We start from the raw sequence: 17,640 nt of genomic DNA, 5'->3' as shown, positions 1-17,640 counted from the left end.
GGAGTTCCTTTATTTTTCTTTTTTCTCGTTACTGCAGCATCTCTGATACATTCCAAGCACGATGGTACCGCGATGTACGGTTTAATTTAAAAATATAATTACAAGGCAAAATTAAACCCCAGATTTTTCCTTCTTTTTTTTTCTCCATTTTCTTTATTTATTTCTCGCTCGCTCTCGCGTTTCAGATTTGGCGAAAAAACGAAATGGAATAAAATTATCACTGATGTGATAAAGAGTTACAAACGTAAAACGTCTATATATAGGCAATTCTGCCAGCTAAAGGTTGGGTTCAAAAAAATGAATCAACTTGTTTTTCGTGAAGGTTCCAATCCTTTCCATCGCAATTGAATGCTCAGCGTCCGCTTTCAATATTAAAACCCCTGAGTAATAAGTCATGGCCAAAATCACCGAGTTTTTTTGTAGTATTTTCGATTTTGCATCTGCCATATTGGATCCACCATCTCGGATTTAGAAATGATCAAATTCTGACTTCAAGTTCATCATCAAGTTAAGTGGTGATAAAATGGCGGCGACAACCAAGCTCTGACGTCACGAGAACATTTTCGGATATAAGAAGAATAAAAAAAAGAAAGCATCACGGTCAAAGTGGCGGGAAAGATGAGCTCGGCCGGTACTGCAGGGACCCGAATTACCTACAGATCCTGATCGGAGCTGCTGTTCCGCTCCACATAACTATCGGGAAAGGACATCGCGAGACGCCTTCGTCCTGAACAGCTCTCAATATTTTAAACCGGTGATCTCCGATCTCGAATACCGATAACTGCTGCTGCTGCTGCTGCTGCTGCTGTTGTCCGAAAGCTGTCGAACATTGTCTCAGGCATTGTTGAGGGTGCAGCAGCGGATTTTTAAGAACCAACGAGGGGGAGGGGGGGGGAGGGGGAGGGGGTGGATAAGACTGAAAACTTCGAAACCCCCTAAGACTGAAGCACCCGGCCTGGATCAGAGCTCTAATCCTGCGCGGTGAACCAGAAGAGTTGACCCCGCTGTGCTGAGGCGGAATTATGGAAACACTCGGAATAACCGTAAGAGGTTAGAGCCTCGAGGAATGTAGTAATGCGAAACTATTGTCGAGGACAATAAGGACAATCCCGCCCCCGCTGATCATCCCTGTAAACACCGCTGCCTTCTCCTCACCTCTCTGCGGGGGCGGATGGAATGCTCCACTTGTCCTAAGCTCCTGAATTTTACCCCGAATGTAGTTTCTACTCTGCAGATCTTCCTGTTCTTTGAAAAACGACGTGACGATTAGCTCTTAAAAATTTTCAAACGGATTTTGAGACCGTTTGGATCTGGGAGATAATTTTATTTATTCGAATTTGTATTGAAAATTTACAGAAGTTTTAAGTGGATTTATGTGGATTTGAAGTGGATCGAGGAAATTCCGGACATTGTTGTAGAAACTGCGAAACTGTGAAACCACATGTACGGTACTTACGATCAAAACTTTGAACGGCGTAAATTCTTGGTTTTGTGATTCACGATAATGATCCGAAATGCGTTTCGTCATTTTTATAATCCAGATTAATGAGTTTCCGGTTCACAACTTAGTGTTGGGTTACTATTTCGGTGATAATTAGTTGTGCAGTATCGATTCTCACAACTCTAGATCTTGTCAAAAATTTAATCCAAATACGATGTCTGGTGAAAAACACGAAAATAGAATTGCCTGAAAAATTCAATTCGTCACCGGGCAACGTAATTATTTCATTCAAATTCCCTCAAACATATTATACACAAATTTCATCTTCGTCTTTTTTGCTTTCATTTTTTACAGATGCCGACGAAAAAAGATTAGGACTTTTTTTCATCTGTAGATTTATACTTTTAGAATGCATTCGAGAACCATAATAACAAGTGTTTCGAAACGTTGTTAAAGTTTGTGTTTCGTGAAGAAAGATTTTTAACCAAAATCCAAGCTAAATGTTGTTGTTTCAAGAATTTCAAGAAAAAGAAAAAGTATTCACTGATTGTAAAAATTCAAAGATTGTCCAAAAAAATTGTAGAAATTTTCTGAAAATTCTTCCATTCTATAAATACAAAATTCTCTCAATTCACCAGCTGTTTCCATGAGATTAAAAAAATTCGTAGTATTTTTTTTTTTTTTTTTTTTTTTTTTTGTCACAAGAGTACAAAAAATTCCATGCAAATTCGTGGTTTTCCCATGTGCTGAGAAGGTCTCCCAGAGTGCTCGAAATTCTTCGATACAATGAAACTAAAATTCCTTCATAATCCCAATTCAGATTTTCCAGATCTTTTATATTTTCCCAGAAAATACTCTAATCCCTGTGACAAAAAAAAAAAACAGCAATGAAAATAATTTCGAAAAACCAATAGATATCAGACGCACAGTTTTTCAAACCAAAACCTTGGGTGTCACCGCCTCACGGGGAAATATATTTCAACTTCACAGGTAGATCAAACCCCGACGCTGCTGTAAGCAACGATACATTATTTAGCAAGAAGCAGCGAGAGCACGAATTTGCCGGAGGCGTTGAAATAAGCCATAAAGATACAGACATTGGATGTTCTATACCGCAGACTAACACTGAAGCCTTGATCAAGGTATTTCCCTGCAAAGCGAGGATCTATATACTCACACTTTCGCATATAACCGAGGTTCACAAGACGTATAATTATAGACACGATCCATCCTCCGTAAAACTGTATAACAGATTCATCCCGAAGATATTCGCATGCGCGTTGCGTTGCCCCGCGGGACGTTTTTTCATTCCCTTTTATATTCTGCCCGGTCTGACCACAGCTGGACTTTTTTTCATTTCATTTTTTCATTTTTCTGTTTTTGTTTCTTTTTTCTTCATACAATATTCACCGGCAGTGTTTTTAACCTGGCTTTTGCCCCTGCGTTCTGTTTTTTGTTCGGTTTTTTAAATTGTTTGTTTGTTTGTTTGTTTGTTTGTTTGTTTGTTTGCTTTTTTACCGATCGCTGGACACCGTCCAATTTACAGTGTACCTACCAACCACCCCAGGCAGAGGGAGTGCACACGACGCGTTATCTAAATGTTAAAAATATCTACTCTGGTTTTTATTATTATACTCGTGGCCCCGGCAGGAATTCATTGGATTCGTGTTTCGCATGCTGGCTGCGGTGTGGATCCCTCTGATAAAACACACGCGACCGGAATCGTAACGTTCTTTTCGCTTCTCTTTGATCGATCTATTAAACACTCTTTTAAACAAGGGTTTGAAAATTTGGTCGAATAACAATATAACCGATCTTCATCTTAATATAGAAAAACCCTCTGAATCACAGAGGTATGTGGGGGGGGGGGGGATTTCTAAGTCGTTATAAAACACAAAATTCGACCATTGAATTCCAACGGTTTGAAGATTTTCTCGAGAAACGAAGAGAATAAGAGCAATTTTGAACTTCCTTCGATGATTTGGCGGTGCCTAATGGGCATCGGAATTAAGAGCGACGGGTTCCTGGAGGTAAGAATTCTCATTCAAAAGCTGCCCGAGAGGTTTTTCTCAATCTCCGATTTGCTGTTTCCGGTGAATAACGAAAGAACGACGAAATAATTGACAGATAGTTGAGCAGAGAATTCTTTGTTCCGCATAATTAATCAAGAAAAGCTTAATTATAGGAAAAATAAAATTGAGCCTACATTTGCCGGCTGGATTGTAAATCGAGTTAAATTTCACTCGAAGCGAAGTAATATAATTTTAACGGTTCGTCGTGACTTGATGAATTCTCTGTTCACTAATTTCTCGCGATCGTTGGCCTTGCATGTTAATATTACTAATGACGGTAAGCGTAATTTACCGTTGCTTTCGACAGCTTTTATAAATCGAAATCGTCGCCGCAAACTAGCTGTCTGTGCATTCGTCGCATGAGAGCGGATTTGGTGCGGCGACGTTAACGGCGACGCCAAGACGCGACGCGACGCCAGGTAGCCAGACAACGGATTATCGCACTGAAATGACTCCGGACAGCTTGCAATCAGACATCAAGACGCCAGCAACTATATCATTAGCCCGTTTTCCAATCGGGCTTTGCGCAGCTTTTCAGCCTTTCCAAACGAGCAGTAATAACGATAATCTAAGGACAGACAATTTGAATTTAGGAAAAAGAAAGCGGCAATTTTTGCAAATGAATTGAAAATGGTAAACTGTTATAAAATTCACTGTGTCAATAAATGTTCACATCCATTAGTGTTAAATTAAACATTATCGGTGCAAATAGTTCGATTCTTGTCAAACAGTCGTGTAACATTTAATAAATAACATAAATGTCACTTCAAACTGTGCGGTATATCCGTAAGATGAATAATTTATAAGTGTTTAAAAAAAAAAAATTGTCCAAGATAATTATACTCTAATACAATGTCTGAGAAACGAAGCTTTTGAAATTCTCAATTCCCGGCAGTTTGTAATAACGGAAGAATCAGAATTGCGAATAATGCATGAAATATTTCGATGCATTCGCCTCTCCATTAATCAATAATTTCAACTTTTAATGGTTAAAATTTTCATCAACCATTGAACATATTTTTTTTGTCATGGAAAGAGTTTCTATTAATATCTAAGTTTATATTTTGAATTTAAAATATTGTATTAAAAAATTAAATTTAATGGCTAGCGCATGACTTTTTCTCGTTCAAAATTTTACAACCCCACGCAGTTCGCGTGTTTTTGAACACGTAATTCGTACGTTGGAACGCCTACAGATCCAGCTTAAGGTGGGCAATTCTTCTGCGAATTTGCTTCAGCATGATGACCGTTAAGACTTGAGTAATACCTACAGAGATTACATAAAAGTATAACAGACGCTGGAGGTTTGTCTTAGACACCTTGTCTTGGGTTTCTCCTGTCAGGCATTATTCATTGTCAGTATTTTGCCGCGTGCTTATCGAATCCAGGTATGAAGTGCAATTACGCGATTCCAGCTGCAGGTGAGAGTGTCGAGCCGAAATATCCTTCCGGTATCTTAAATCCGCTCTACTTTTGCCTAATTCTGCAACTAAAGGTATAATACGGGTGCACCTACTCCAGTGGATTTCTAGGACCCCCATCCTGATCCGACTTGCCGCACTACTTCGAAACAGTAATTGTTTTTCCCTTCCAACTAATCGCTGGATGAATAGTTCAGTGTGTAAGAAGGTTGCAACTTTCAGTCTTAGAAAGCATGCAAAAGACTTACTCGGTGCCATTAGGATCCATGAGAAAACGACGCCTTTTCCAAGAACCTTCCAAGGCGGACTGTTTATGGTCAGGATATTGAACGTGAGTTTCGGGGATTCGGTTTGCGCCTCTTTCGGGTCCTGTCCGCGACCTCGGGGACGTGAGCATTCGTTGAATACGGTTGGTATGACACTTATGTCAGGTTAAATTGAGAGGTGACACGACTGCCTACAAGTATATCGGAGCCGCATCTCAGCTCCTTTCGGGCCGTTCGTTTTCGGCGACAAACGATCCGGAGATAGCACGAGATAATCTTCATCTAGGCCAAACAACGGGCAAGGCCAACCCTTGAGATAACGGAGATAACATTGAGACGATTCTTTGTCGATTCAATAAAGCGGTGAATGCACGCTTTGTCGAACGCCGAGTAGTGCCAGGGGTCCCAAGGTCCGGGTAAGGCCCAACGGGCCTGCGCGACGTCGTGCATGCGGGAATCTGCATATGCTGCGTGATCCTGAATCACGGCCACAAAGTGTACGTACAATTTCTCAGCCTGGCATATAGGGGCGATTTTTTTTTCCACCACCAAAGGGACTCAAAGGGTAGATACGAGATCTGACAGTCCCGCGATTCAACTACGGAACTCCGTGCACCGTTTTGCTCACCTTTGTTTCGCCTTCTCTCACGTTTCTGACACGCGCAATGTGCCTGGCTCTCCACGAATTTCACCATTGTAAAAACTCCTCGAAATCGTCAGTCAAACATGAATCACTCCAAATAGTCCTTCCATCAGAATAATCCATGCTTCCGAACGTGACAGTACAAAAATTGAAATATGGAAACCTGAATTTCTTTCCACAGTCATTCAGTTTCATCTATTCGAGTCATTTACTGCGTTGGGTAATAAAAGATCGCGATAAACTGTACGAACTATTTTGGACATAATCTTGACTTGATCATTTATTCAAATAATCTGCGGTTTATGAGTGGTTAACCACTTAATAGAAGATAAGGGGTGGACGTGGTCTGGAGTAGTTCAATTGAGATGGGGGGTCCGGGTGACAGTGAATTGAACGAGGTTGTCGCGAGCGAAATCTGAGATAACTAAACCAGCAGCGAGATTATCTATCAGTGATCTAAATCAACGGTAAATGATATTTGACCGGGGCGTACGAATTTCCGCGCAGTGGCGCTGCGCGGTTGTTGGTATAGGTATACAGTTTAGTTCCCGGTCCCCGAAGCTCGTGCGCATTATTGCTGCAGGATTCTACGCAAGGCGCAGGGTGTATAATAATAATGGATAATACACAGTGGGGAAGTGCTGCATGAGGGGTGGGGGAGGAGAGCGAGGGGGTGAAAAAACCGAGGACTAGGGTGCGCTGTAGCGTTTAAACGCACTATACGCGCTTAAATACGCGCGCTGCGTTGCAAAGCCCGGGATGCAGATGAGATGGTATCGCGCAGAGCCGCAATCGCGATAGATCTGCTGTAGGCGCGGACAATACACGGTGTTCTCTTCTGTTCCCGAACACTTGAACGTATAACTGAACGAGCCGCACAATGCCTTTAAATCAACGACAGCTGCCCTGCGCTTACGCCTGTATTCCGGTGACACGGCGAGTGCACCTCTCGCCAAATCCGATTCACGATTTCGGTGGGAAGAGAGTCGGGAAACTATTTCAGGCTGCGTTATTTCCCGCCGAATTTCGTCGTCCACCTTTTTTTATAGGTTATGATGATTTTTGGTCTCTGTACTAAGTACGACGAAATCGACACCAGCGCTTCGAAAGCCTCGATGGAACTAACGAATCACGTGGTTCGCTGTGCATGTTATTGGTTAAAGCGACGGAACCACGTGACTAAATCTGTCTCCGATAGGCTGGCATCCACGTGACCCGTTAGTTTAACTTCGGGTATTACAGCGCTACACGGAAAAAAAAGAAGAGCAGATATTACTGGAAACTGAAGGAAAAGAAGGACACATCGAGGTTTTAGGTTAAAAAAATACCCATGTTACTATATTTTTACCATAAATGTAGCAGATTTTACTCTGCACACGTTGATTTTCACCGTTTCTAGGTTAAATTCTGCATCGTGATGTATCCTCTTTGCTTAGGGTTTTTAGAAAAATCTGCTTTTTTATTCTCTCCGTCTAGTGTCGGTTCTTGAGGCTTTTAATCGGTACATTCAAGCCACAGTTTGCTGGAGGCATTATAGGAGTCAGGCATCCAGTTAGCACAGAGATCAGTGCTTGCGCTGCGTAACGAGAAATATGCACGTCGACGATTCCGAGTCCAATTTCGAGTTCCTCGTACTTGCCGGTAGGAAAGACGCGCGGCAACGGAAGCAGGCGGGTGAAAGCCCGGGCCCCATGGGGCCCCATAAAAAGTGGAAATCCGCAGATCGGCGATTGGCGATAAGTGAAAATACAGCTGCCCCACAGTTTGTGGTCACCCGGTATAGATGGGAAGAACCGATTGCGCCCCCACCTAGGACAGACATATTTTGACTGAGCCAGCCGTAATTTGGTGAGCATTGTTGCAGCTTTCGAGGTGCAACAATGCCCTGAAATCGTGCGTCGTCTTCGTCCCGCCCTTTTCTGTCTATTATTGTTGTTATTATTGCTACAACCGTCCTCTTCGTCTTCCTCCCATCTCTCATCCCTTATACATATATATCGACATCTCGTGCAGGGTACTTTACTATTCTGTAAATTTGTTTGCAGTTGTTGTTACTCGGATCGTCACGGCCCCTTTCAAGAGATGAATACGCGCGGTTACAGTCTCTCTATTGAGATACTAGAGAAGACGGTTTCATGTTCTCGCTCAAAAGGACGCGGAGTGAGTGCGCTTTTCCCAAAGTGACCCAACTTGGCTAACTGATGCTGTATAGACTGGCGGTTGAGACTGCATGCAGAGCTTCATTTCAACGAACCTAAAACGAACCTCGCCAAAAACAATCCGGCAATCTTTCATGCCGCATTGAATTTTCTTCAAATTAAATTATAGAAAGTCCTGATATTCTGATAAGACATGCTTCCACGGTCCATAGAAGAAATCCTGGATATCATAGTGCCATGAATACATATTTCTCATTATTCTACGATCAACGGAGAGGAAGAAACAAATATGAGCCTCACGCACGATCCTCAGATTAAGTCTGGGTGATATTTCAAACGAAACGTTGGTAGGATTCGGTGAAGAAGAAGCACCTGCGCCGCAGTGGAATCATTAAACTCGTTCTTTGTTCGAGGAAAAGGGACAATCACTTTCACGCCGGTGCCGGGATGTTCGATGAATGTTCCAGAATCTATCATAACCGGGCGCGTTCCTGCGCACAGTGGTAGCCGGGAGCGACGGTAGGAGGTCCTGTCACGTCCTGGGGGGGCTGCGGACGCCCTGCAGCCGCAGGAATATCAATCTCACCACCACGGAGCGGATCCTCCCTCTACAAGGTGTCGGGGCACTTACGGCCCATCCGGGACCATCGGCCACCCAGATTCAGCCGATGTGACGCGATCACTGGGCGGAAAGCGTCGCGTCCTGTTCTCCATTTCGCGATGGTACGTGTGTTGGTATATTGCGGAATAGGGGAGGGGGAAAGTCGGAGTCGATTTTTAATTGAGGTTGGTTCGCTATTCCAAGGACGAAATCAGTGGGATCTTGCATAGCCATGCAGGTGATAAATTAGAGAGACCCTTGTCACGTGCGTTTCGGGGTAGCTGACTACACGCGGCATGAATGACCCTCCCGAATTCGGGACTGGAATGTTTTAATAGGCCTCTCCGCACGGAGCTCTTGGACCAAAGCAGAAACCATTCAGAAATGGACTGCTGGAGGGATTCAGATTGATTGTTGTGAGCAGAAAAGAGTGGCATGCAGTGAGGAAAAGTTGGAAACTCCGACAGCGAGTAGTCAGATTAAATGAGTCTCGAAAATGGCGAAAGATGCTTGCTTCTCCTGAGTTTTGTCAACTCGGTAATTATCTCTTTTCAAAGATTTGAATCTTCGAGGAAATTGATATTCTTAGAATCGTTTGTCAGTATGTGTTTGTGTATATATACATATATCTATGTATATAATTTGAACACGCAGAGCGAGGCAAAACGTCGATGGGGTAGGAAAATTAAGATATTTATCTATTGGTCCGATCGAAAGCCATTTAGAGGTATACCGAAGTCGGATGGTGACATTGATTAAATTTGTAAAAGATGTTGCTGGCCTCCGGTTTGGCTTGTTTATTTCTAAGGACAGGAAAAGGGTGTGCCTGGCAGTAGCCAAATGGGCCAGGCTAAAACCCCTTGCGTTTTACTAGAGAGATAGATAGCGAAAGAGAGAGGGAGGGAGTTCAGATAGCTCTGATTGGGGTAGGCGAGTTAGGTTAGGTTAGGTCAGGTCAGGCCGTGCTCAGCTGCGTTTAGTTTGTTTCTTTTAGTCTCGTTTCTTTTTTGGTCGAGGTCAGGATGAGGTTGGGGTTACTTTAAATATGGGTGTTCCCTGTGGATAACAGGATGTCTTCTGATTGCTCCCTTGTCCCAGAGATTATCTGCATAGAAGCAGACGCGTATTCCGGATTTTCGAATATTTGCATTTTTAATATCACCCCGTCAAGCAATGCCTTCAACTCCCGCTGCTGCACCCGGCGGCTCGTACGGTAGCCCAAGATTCGACCAGAGATTTAAATCTTGTTACCGATTTCGACGAATATAAGCGGATGTCAACATGAATACAAGACTAGGATCAGCGGATTATCATTTTATAATTTCAAATTCCCTCACCAACACCCCAAGGCCAACTACATCATCACGCTCCAAGCCTTACTTCGAATGGGCCTTACTAAACCCGGAGTCGTTTCACTTCTACCCGTTCGATACTTGTGAACAGTTAAAAATTCGCAAAGAGGTTAACAACGAGCGATGAACCTTTCTCCCGGACAGTTGCTTCGGATGATCGAAATCCGTTCTCATGATCATCGATCGATCGCAAACGCGAGCAAAAAACGAGACGTGAATCAATCAACGTGTGAAAAGGAAGTGACTTGCTAGTTATCGAGAGTCCGACGTGTAGTGGAGAAGTTTCACCTCTCGGTCCATCGCCTTCCGGCCTCAATTTCATTTGGGTAATTGAAAGCTGAGAGTGCGACGGAGCGAGTTTGGCCGGCGTCAACGACGACGAGGACGAGGACGAGGACGAGGACGAGGACGAGAGTGGAGAGAGCAATTCGAGCGAGGAACAGCGAGACCTCTTGACCACGTCAGTCTGCAGACGGACGGACAGGCGGTAGGGACTATGCAGATACGTGCCGAGATACGCTTCAGGAGCAGCCTTGCCCCCATAGATAGAGGAGATATCATTCAGCTAGCCTCCTCACTAATTCCATTCACTCGGCAAGCCCGGTGGGGCTTACGTTTGCCCCAGGATCCGAGGCTGTCAGGAACCGGCGGGTCCCTCGCGACCCGTAGAAATAAGATATTGATGCTGTGGCAGGGAGAAAGGGCGCAGAGATCGTTGACTTTGAACTCATCGTTTCATCTCATCCGTAGCTCTTGTCCGTTGGCCGATCGTCTCCAACGCTAAACTTGCCACTGCGTGCTGATTAACTTTCGACACTGAAGAAAACCAGCAAAATTCACCCTGCCGAATATCACCCCCCCCCCCCCCCCCCCCCATCCGAAGTGACCTTCAGCTCATCTTCCCTAGAGATTTTCCCGAAACTGGTACGACCGTACAGGTTCAATCCCTGGAAGCCGTCGTGCGATTTTGAAGAGACTCTTATCCTGACGAATCCATTCCAAGGAAAACGTTTCATCCCGTAGCGAGATGTTGGGTATCGAAAACTGTGTACTACAGCTTAAAAGTCACGTGTTTGTCTAACCAATTCGTGAATGACATCTTGGCCAGAAAGTATGAAGCGAGTGTAAGTCACCTGGTACTGGGAAATGGTTGGTCTCGATGGTTACACCGGCCATTTAATTCGATGGACCCGCAGATGTCCAAATGGCTTTTAAGACTCCGGGGAGAGTTTGGGGGCGATAAATACTGCCGACGGATGACGGAGCTATACCGCGAAACAAAAGCACACTTGCAACTGTTGACACAGACCTTCAGGACTCGCAGATGTCTCCACGCAATTACGACGCAATTGAGCTGGTGTTCGCCGCGGGTGTTCCGGTGTTTATAGCTCGATCCGTTCCCAGAGCACTTGTCGACCAGAATAACACCCGTAATGGTTCCCCGGTGCCGGAACGGACAAGACCAACGTCACCCCTGAAAACAATCGACACCATGGACCCCAACCATCTGTTTGTGAATCAGCGAAGTCGACTTGGTGGAATTTTTCGATCAATTAGCAAGAATCAACGCAAATCCATTTTGGAGAGGAACGAGAGCGTTGAGAAGACTTTTAGTAGTCAGCCTGACTGCTTTGGAAGAAGATTTGTACGCAGAAGAGGAGATGAAATAGACGCCGTGAGGTCAGCGCGGTTCGGTGAACTCGTTTAGTAGGCTCATGTCGCGTACACGGAAGTGGCGGTTTCATTGCGTGCTTCAGACAACATCGAGACGAGATCGGAGAGGATCCATAGCCGTGGGTATGGTACATGGAGGCATCTGGTCAGCGGGATGACTATCTCTGTCTCGGACGGGCTCAAAGGACGAAGGATGTTTCCGGCTACCTCCGTAAAAAACAGTTCAAAAGCGGCCAAAAATGGACAAGTCACCGCCCAGCACTTTGCCCGGTAATACGCCCATCAAAAATACATGAATACATTATTAATTCATAACGCCCCGACCCACGCATCAAACGCTCCCTAATTACCGGTTACCTAAAACCGATTGTTTCCGTTCCCAGCGCCGTTGCATTGCGATACATTAAGGTGCTTAGGAAAGACGCGTTGTACACCAAGTTGATGCCTTATTTTGGCAGAATGTGAAGCGACTTTTTAATTTTCCAAAATTTGCAAAAAAAATTTACAGATTGGTTACCACCCACAGAAATTGGCCAAATTTTCAAAGTTGCACTGAATGGATCGAACTATCCGGTGTGATACCACTCGGCGGTGATGAAACACACATTTTGAGCCCAGTCCCATGAGATTTGATGGTGAAATGACGAAATGGAAGCTGATCTGGTTTTCGATTATGAGGAACACCGAAATCTCATTTTGGTGACATTTGTCGGTAATTTTTTACCGACATTACACGCATACATTACTGGCATGCGCGTAATGTCGGTAACAAATGTCGTCAAAATGAAATTTCAGTGTACTTCGTGATCGAAAACCAGATCAGCTGCCATTTCGTCATTTCACCATCAAATCTCATGGAACTGGGCTCAATATGTGTGTTTCATCACGGCCGAGTGACATCATGCCGGATGGTTCGATCCATTCAGTGCAACTGTGAAAATTTGGCCAATTTCTGTGGGTGGTAACCAATCTGTAAATTTTTTTTCCAAATTTTGAAAAATTAAAAAGTCGCTTCAGATTCTGCCAAAATAAGGCATCAATTGCCCAAGTTTCACTCTGATCGTTTGAGCGGTATAGGAGTTTTGCATCCTCGCGTTTTCGAGGTGTACAACGCGTCTTTATACATAAGCACCTCAAGTCTATAAGTGAGAGAGCTCAGGAGCATACGAAGAGTGGACTTCGTCCTGATTTTTCTTTGAGGATTTTCATTTATGAAAAGAGGTGAAATTCAGGTGGTTCATACCCTCACCAAGGAGGAGAACGAAACGTGTTCATACCGTGAAATTCAATTGGAGAACTGGAGTTCAGTGTCACGGTGAAAGTTGGGAATTTGCAAGCTTCGTTTCTGATCAAGTTCGGAAAGCTTTTCGGCGATAAGCGGTGGAACGTGTTGCCAGAGTGGTTTTGGCCTGATTTCAACACACGGGGTTTAATTCGGCTGCACAAATAGTTCGGAATACCATAGATTCCACGGCGTAGTCTCAAGTATATCGAAAACATATTCGAAAGTTAAACGAACCGTAAAGTATGGTCGATTTAGCTCCCCTCATAGACGTGCACGGGGGATGAATGGAGGCGCCTCGTTTCTCCCTCTCTGGTCCACCGGCCACCCACCCCTCTTTGCGATGCCAGTTTAGTCACACTGGATGCTACCTAACAGTTAGCTATTATTTATACCAGTCACCCCCCGAATTTCGTTATATTACACCAAGTTATATAAGATGCAGTGTATGCGAGTGTCTAGCACCTCCATTCGCCAGTAGCGTATCCGATTGCTTGGCACCCCGCGCTTTTCGAGGTAAACAATGTCACGTTTTTAATTGTTCAAGCGTAATCTTTGCCTTTCATCTTTCGTTCTGAATGCCTCACCCCCCCAACGTCGTAGAAAGTTTCGCTGGGTCAAGCTGGTGAGATTTCTTTTACCCGGAAAGAAAACTGGTCCAGCAGTGACTGAACGAGGCGTTTCGGGGTACATAATCGTTAGGGGCGAGGACGGCCCTGTCAACTGTATACATCCCCGTCCCCACCCGTAAAGTAAGAATGCTGTTTTCAGGAGATAAGAGTTATCTGGCGAGTTCTGATACGATAGAGCCTGCGGCGTCACGGCGGAGGGTTCGGCATATTCGTGGAGGGGTGGAGAGGGGATGGGGGATGGGGGATGGGAAAGGCAGTACTTTGACTCAGCTTTTGGGGTTCTCGATGTGTGAGACCGTGTGAGATGATCGTCGCGTAACGCGGCCCGAGCCGTGGGGGTAGTTTTTCTTCCATGGTAGGTATTACGGGGCCATTGTTGCCGGTGATGCATCGTCTCGTAAATATTATATCGGGTCTGAAAACCGCCGGGGTATATATAAGAGTCTGAAGACGCCCGCACGAGGTTACGAAGAAGGTAACCTCCTGAAACCACCGTAAAGTCGGCGCCCATCCCGAGGGCGGTTTTTTATTTATGTTCCAGAACCGGGATTCTTCCGAAATTTTTTTTTTTCTCTTCGTTCCTCAAAAAATAAAAACACCTACGTCTGTCCTCCTAGTTTTATTACGATCAAGGGAAAATTCTCTGCATGGCGTATGCAAATTTCGAGATTACGGATGTTATACTCTGCACAGACCATTTCGGCGCGACATTTGCTTCTCTGAAGCTACGTTTGGCGATAAGCTTGCTGCTGTTGGGCGGGAATTTTCTCCGTGGATTTCATGCTTTGCATGGTGAAGACTACGGACAAAAACGAGATACGGAATTCTAGTCGTTGCCGGTTTGATTGGCGAATTTAGAACACCAACGACTGGACTACTTTATCTCATGAACCCGTTGTGTATTCGGTTTCCAAAAGTTGAACGGCACCGCGTGGTTCGAAGATCGCGGAAGAAGTAGCCTGCAGACCCAGGCCAGCCTCCACAGATCTTATCTCTTCGGCTTAGACTGTAATTATACAAGATCTCCGAGCCACCGCGTTATTATTATTAATATATTTATACACCTTCAACGTGTGTTTATATGTAATGTAAAGAGTGCTGCGTGTGTCGAGCACAATGGCTGCCGCGAGCGAAGGCAGGACGACCGAGAAATCCTATTTGCATACCGAATCAGAATGTAGGTATACAACTTCGAGTCGTGACCGAATCTTCTTCTTCTTCTTCTTCTTCTTGTTTCAGCTCCACTAAACCTCACAAAAATTTTCAAGTACTTCCGGTTTTTACATCCATATCGTGTTCATGTTCAAGTTCTCAGGTTATTGGACCAGTCCAGGAAGAAAATCTTTTCGAGTAAATTTATTCCAAGAGTTTGAAACACTTCTCAAGTACCTATTCTTTGAACGCGCATAAAGTAACAGCGACGACAGTAATAACCTATAAGGAAAGTTTGAATGACTTGGTGATCTCCGCGTGTAAGATGGGGGTTAACCCGTCTATTCGTCGAGCTTAGTGATCGCACTTGAAGCCCGAGGTTTTGTACCAATAATAAAAGATATGCCGGCGGAGTGACAGATTCATTTTCAAACTCTCATCCTTCACTCCAACGAGCTCGTGAATGAGGATAAAAAACAGTTTGAATGAAAGATATCAGTCGAATAAATGATCGCCTCTACCGTCTTCCGATTAAACCTAATCCTTTTTGAAGTTTCCATTGCACTCAACCGTCGCCTCTTCTTACCATCCGCTAATTGCCTCGAGTATTTCAAAAGTGGATGAACAAGTCAGAAAAGGAATGTTCGACGTCGATGGGTTTTCACATGCGAGAAAAGTCGCCTGACGAATCGATAAAACCCAATCCGGAGGAAACCTAGCTTCGTTCCATTGTGGATCAGAAGTCCGAAGGCGTTCAGGAGGAGGACGTTGGGTCCTTTGTGAATTAAGCGACGCGTCGCGAAGGATCCTTACCTTATAGGGACGAACCCATATTCGGTTGCCCCTGAATGCGTGGAGAATGGACAAGAAATATTTTGATTGGAAGTCTTTGTCGTGTCCTCGCAGCGCAATGTTTCCAGTTTCCATAAAACTTCGTCACTCGTTTTGACGTTTCTCCTGCACTCCATCATCCCCATTGAATCACGTTAAGAAACCCTCTCTTTATCCCTAACAACCAAGCCCGCTAAACAAAACGCCCATGTTTCAGCCTCACGGACTGACATTGCGATGATGCGTCCAGGATCGGATATAGAATCGGATCGAAAGAAGATCTTGACCGACAACCCGCGCCTTCTAGTGTCAGAAATCACTTAGCCGATCAGGTAGCCGCACAATGACACACGCTCGAAAGACTGAGGACTCCATATGCATCGAATACGAATACGAATACGTGTACATTGTACGGGGCACCATGGGCTGCAGAATGGGGGCTGGTTGCCGAGGCGAGCGCTCGATCTATTCAAGCTGTTGGTCCCCGAAGCAGACATTGACGGGAACAACAATGCGAAGACTAATCGAGCCGCGATATATATCGATTAGTATCGATACAGTCCGGACCGCCGGCCAGTGGAGGGACAGGATCCATTGTCCACTGACGGACATTGTGCCGCTGCACAGCCCTCCTTCTCTCTCTCTCTCTCTCTCTCTCTCTCTCTCTGCTTCGTGAGTATTATCGTCTGCTCATGGACCAACCAACTCGGGTCCATAAGATACCGGGCGCTAAAAATTCCACGACAAAGTTTCCCGCTAAGTGGATCACGTGGACATCCAGCAGCTTCTTCACTATGCGTTGGGTACGAAGTTTTATTAATTCTTCGTTAACGTGTTCAGCCACCATGCAGAGTCGTCTGTTTATATAGATCACAATAAGGTAGTGATCCTGGCAACACGGTATGACTCAAATCGTGAGTCCGTTTCGAAACGGTTCTGAATCGGTTAAAAGCAGAACACTAGTACCACGGCAATAGTAACTGGTGGCTATTGTGCTCATGCATATCAATTGCACAAGCTTTGATAGACTTTTCATGTACCTACTTTCACACGAAATCAAATCCGCTCTGAAATCGAAGGAATTGGTCCAACGAAAAACGTCGATCATTCACGATCAGCTGCAGTTCATGATGAGAAATCACTCGATTTCAATTTTTAGTTACATTGGCAGTACGACTGGGTAATACAATGAAACACAAACACATTGACCGGACTAGAATGACCAAATTAATGGTAGTTAATTTCTACTCTGTGGGAGAGAAATTCCTCAAGTGATCGATAATTTTTGAGAATAGGTGGCCAAAATATTCCATGCCGAAGAAACGTGCTGGATGACACCCGTTAAGGAAATAGTCAAAACAAGCCCGCTCCGCCCCCGAAGTAAGTTGACCAGGCGAACAGGCGTATCCCCTAAAGACCCCCGGCGATTGAGTCCCGGAGCGCGTGTCCCTCGGGAGAAGAGGCTTCTCCCCTCAGATCTCGAGGATGCGAAGGGGGCAGGGACGCCGGGAACGTCCCACCGTGACACCATCGAGTTATCCTGTTTTGTACACAGATTCGGTACGGCCAATATAATGCTATTTACTGGTCAGAGCAATGGCAGAGGTGCCTTTGGTCTGTTGGCAATAAAATTATTCAAGGTACAACGTTATGATACACTTGGAATCGCGGATCTCTGTTAGCTTGGAGTCGAAAGGTCGGAACGAGGGGATGAAACTTGGTTAGAGTTACGCCCTTAGAAATTTCAGGCTCTGTTTGAGGCGGCCGCAGTTTCAATTACCTTTGCTCGTTATATCGGTAGATTGTTGCATGCCCGCTATTTCGTCTATAAATGATGAGTTATATATTGGTGGAGAACGGGACGCGAGAGATCAGGAGGCGTGTGAACATCCCGTTCGGGGAGATTATCTCTCACCCGTAAAACTAGTTTATGGTGATATGCTTTTAATTACTTTTCTCTTCCCGTGCTGTGCAGCCCGCGCATATAGTGTGCAGGCATACGTACCAGGACATGAGAAAAAGATCCGACTCGTAAATCGTCGGGAAACAATTACTTCGTACCTCGACACAGATCATGAGGCACAAGATGGTGAGGGTACTTGCACCTGTTATAA

This window comes from Diprion similis, chromosome 8 (genome assembly GCF_021155765.1).
Source record: "Diprion similis isolate iyDipSimi1 chromosome 8, iyDipSimi1.1, whole genome shotgun sequence".
NCBI classification, from domain to species: Eukaryota; Metazoa; Arthropoda; class Insecta; order Hymenoptera; family Diprionidae; genus Diprion; species Diprion similis.
This window is presented reverse-complemented; position numbering follows the sequence as displayed.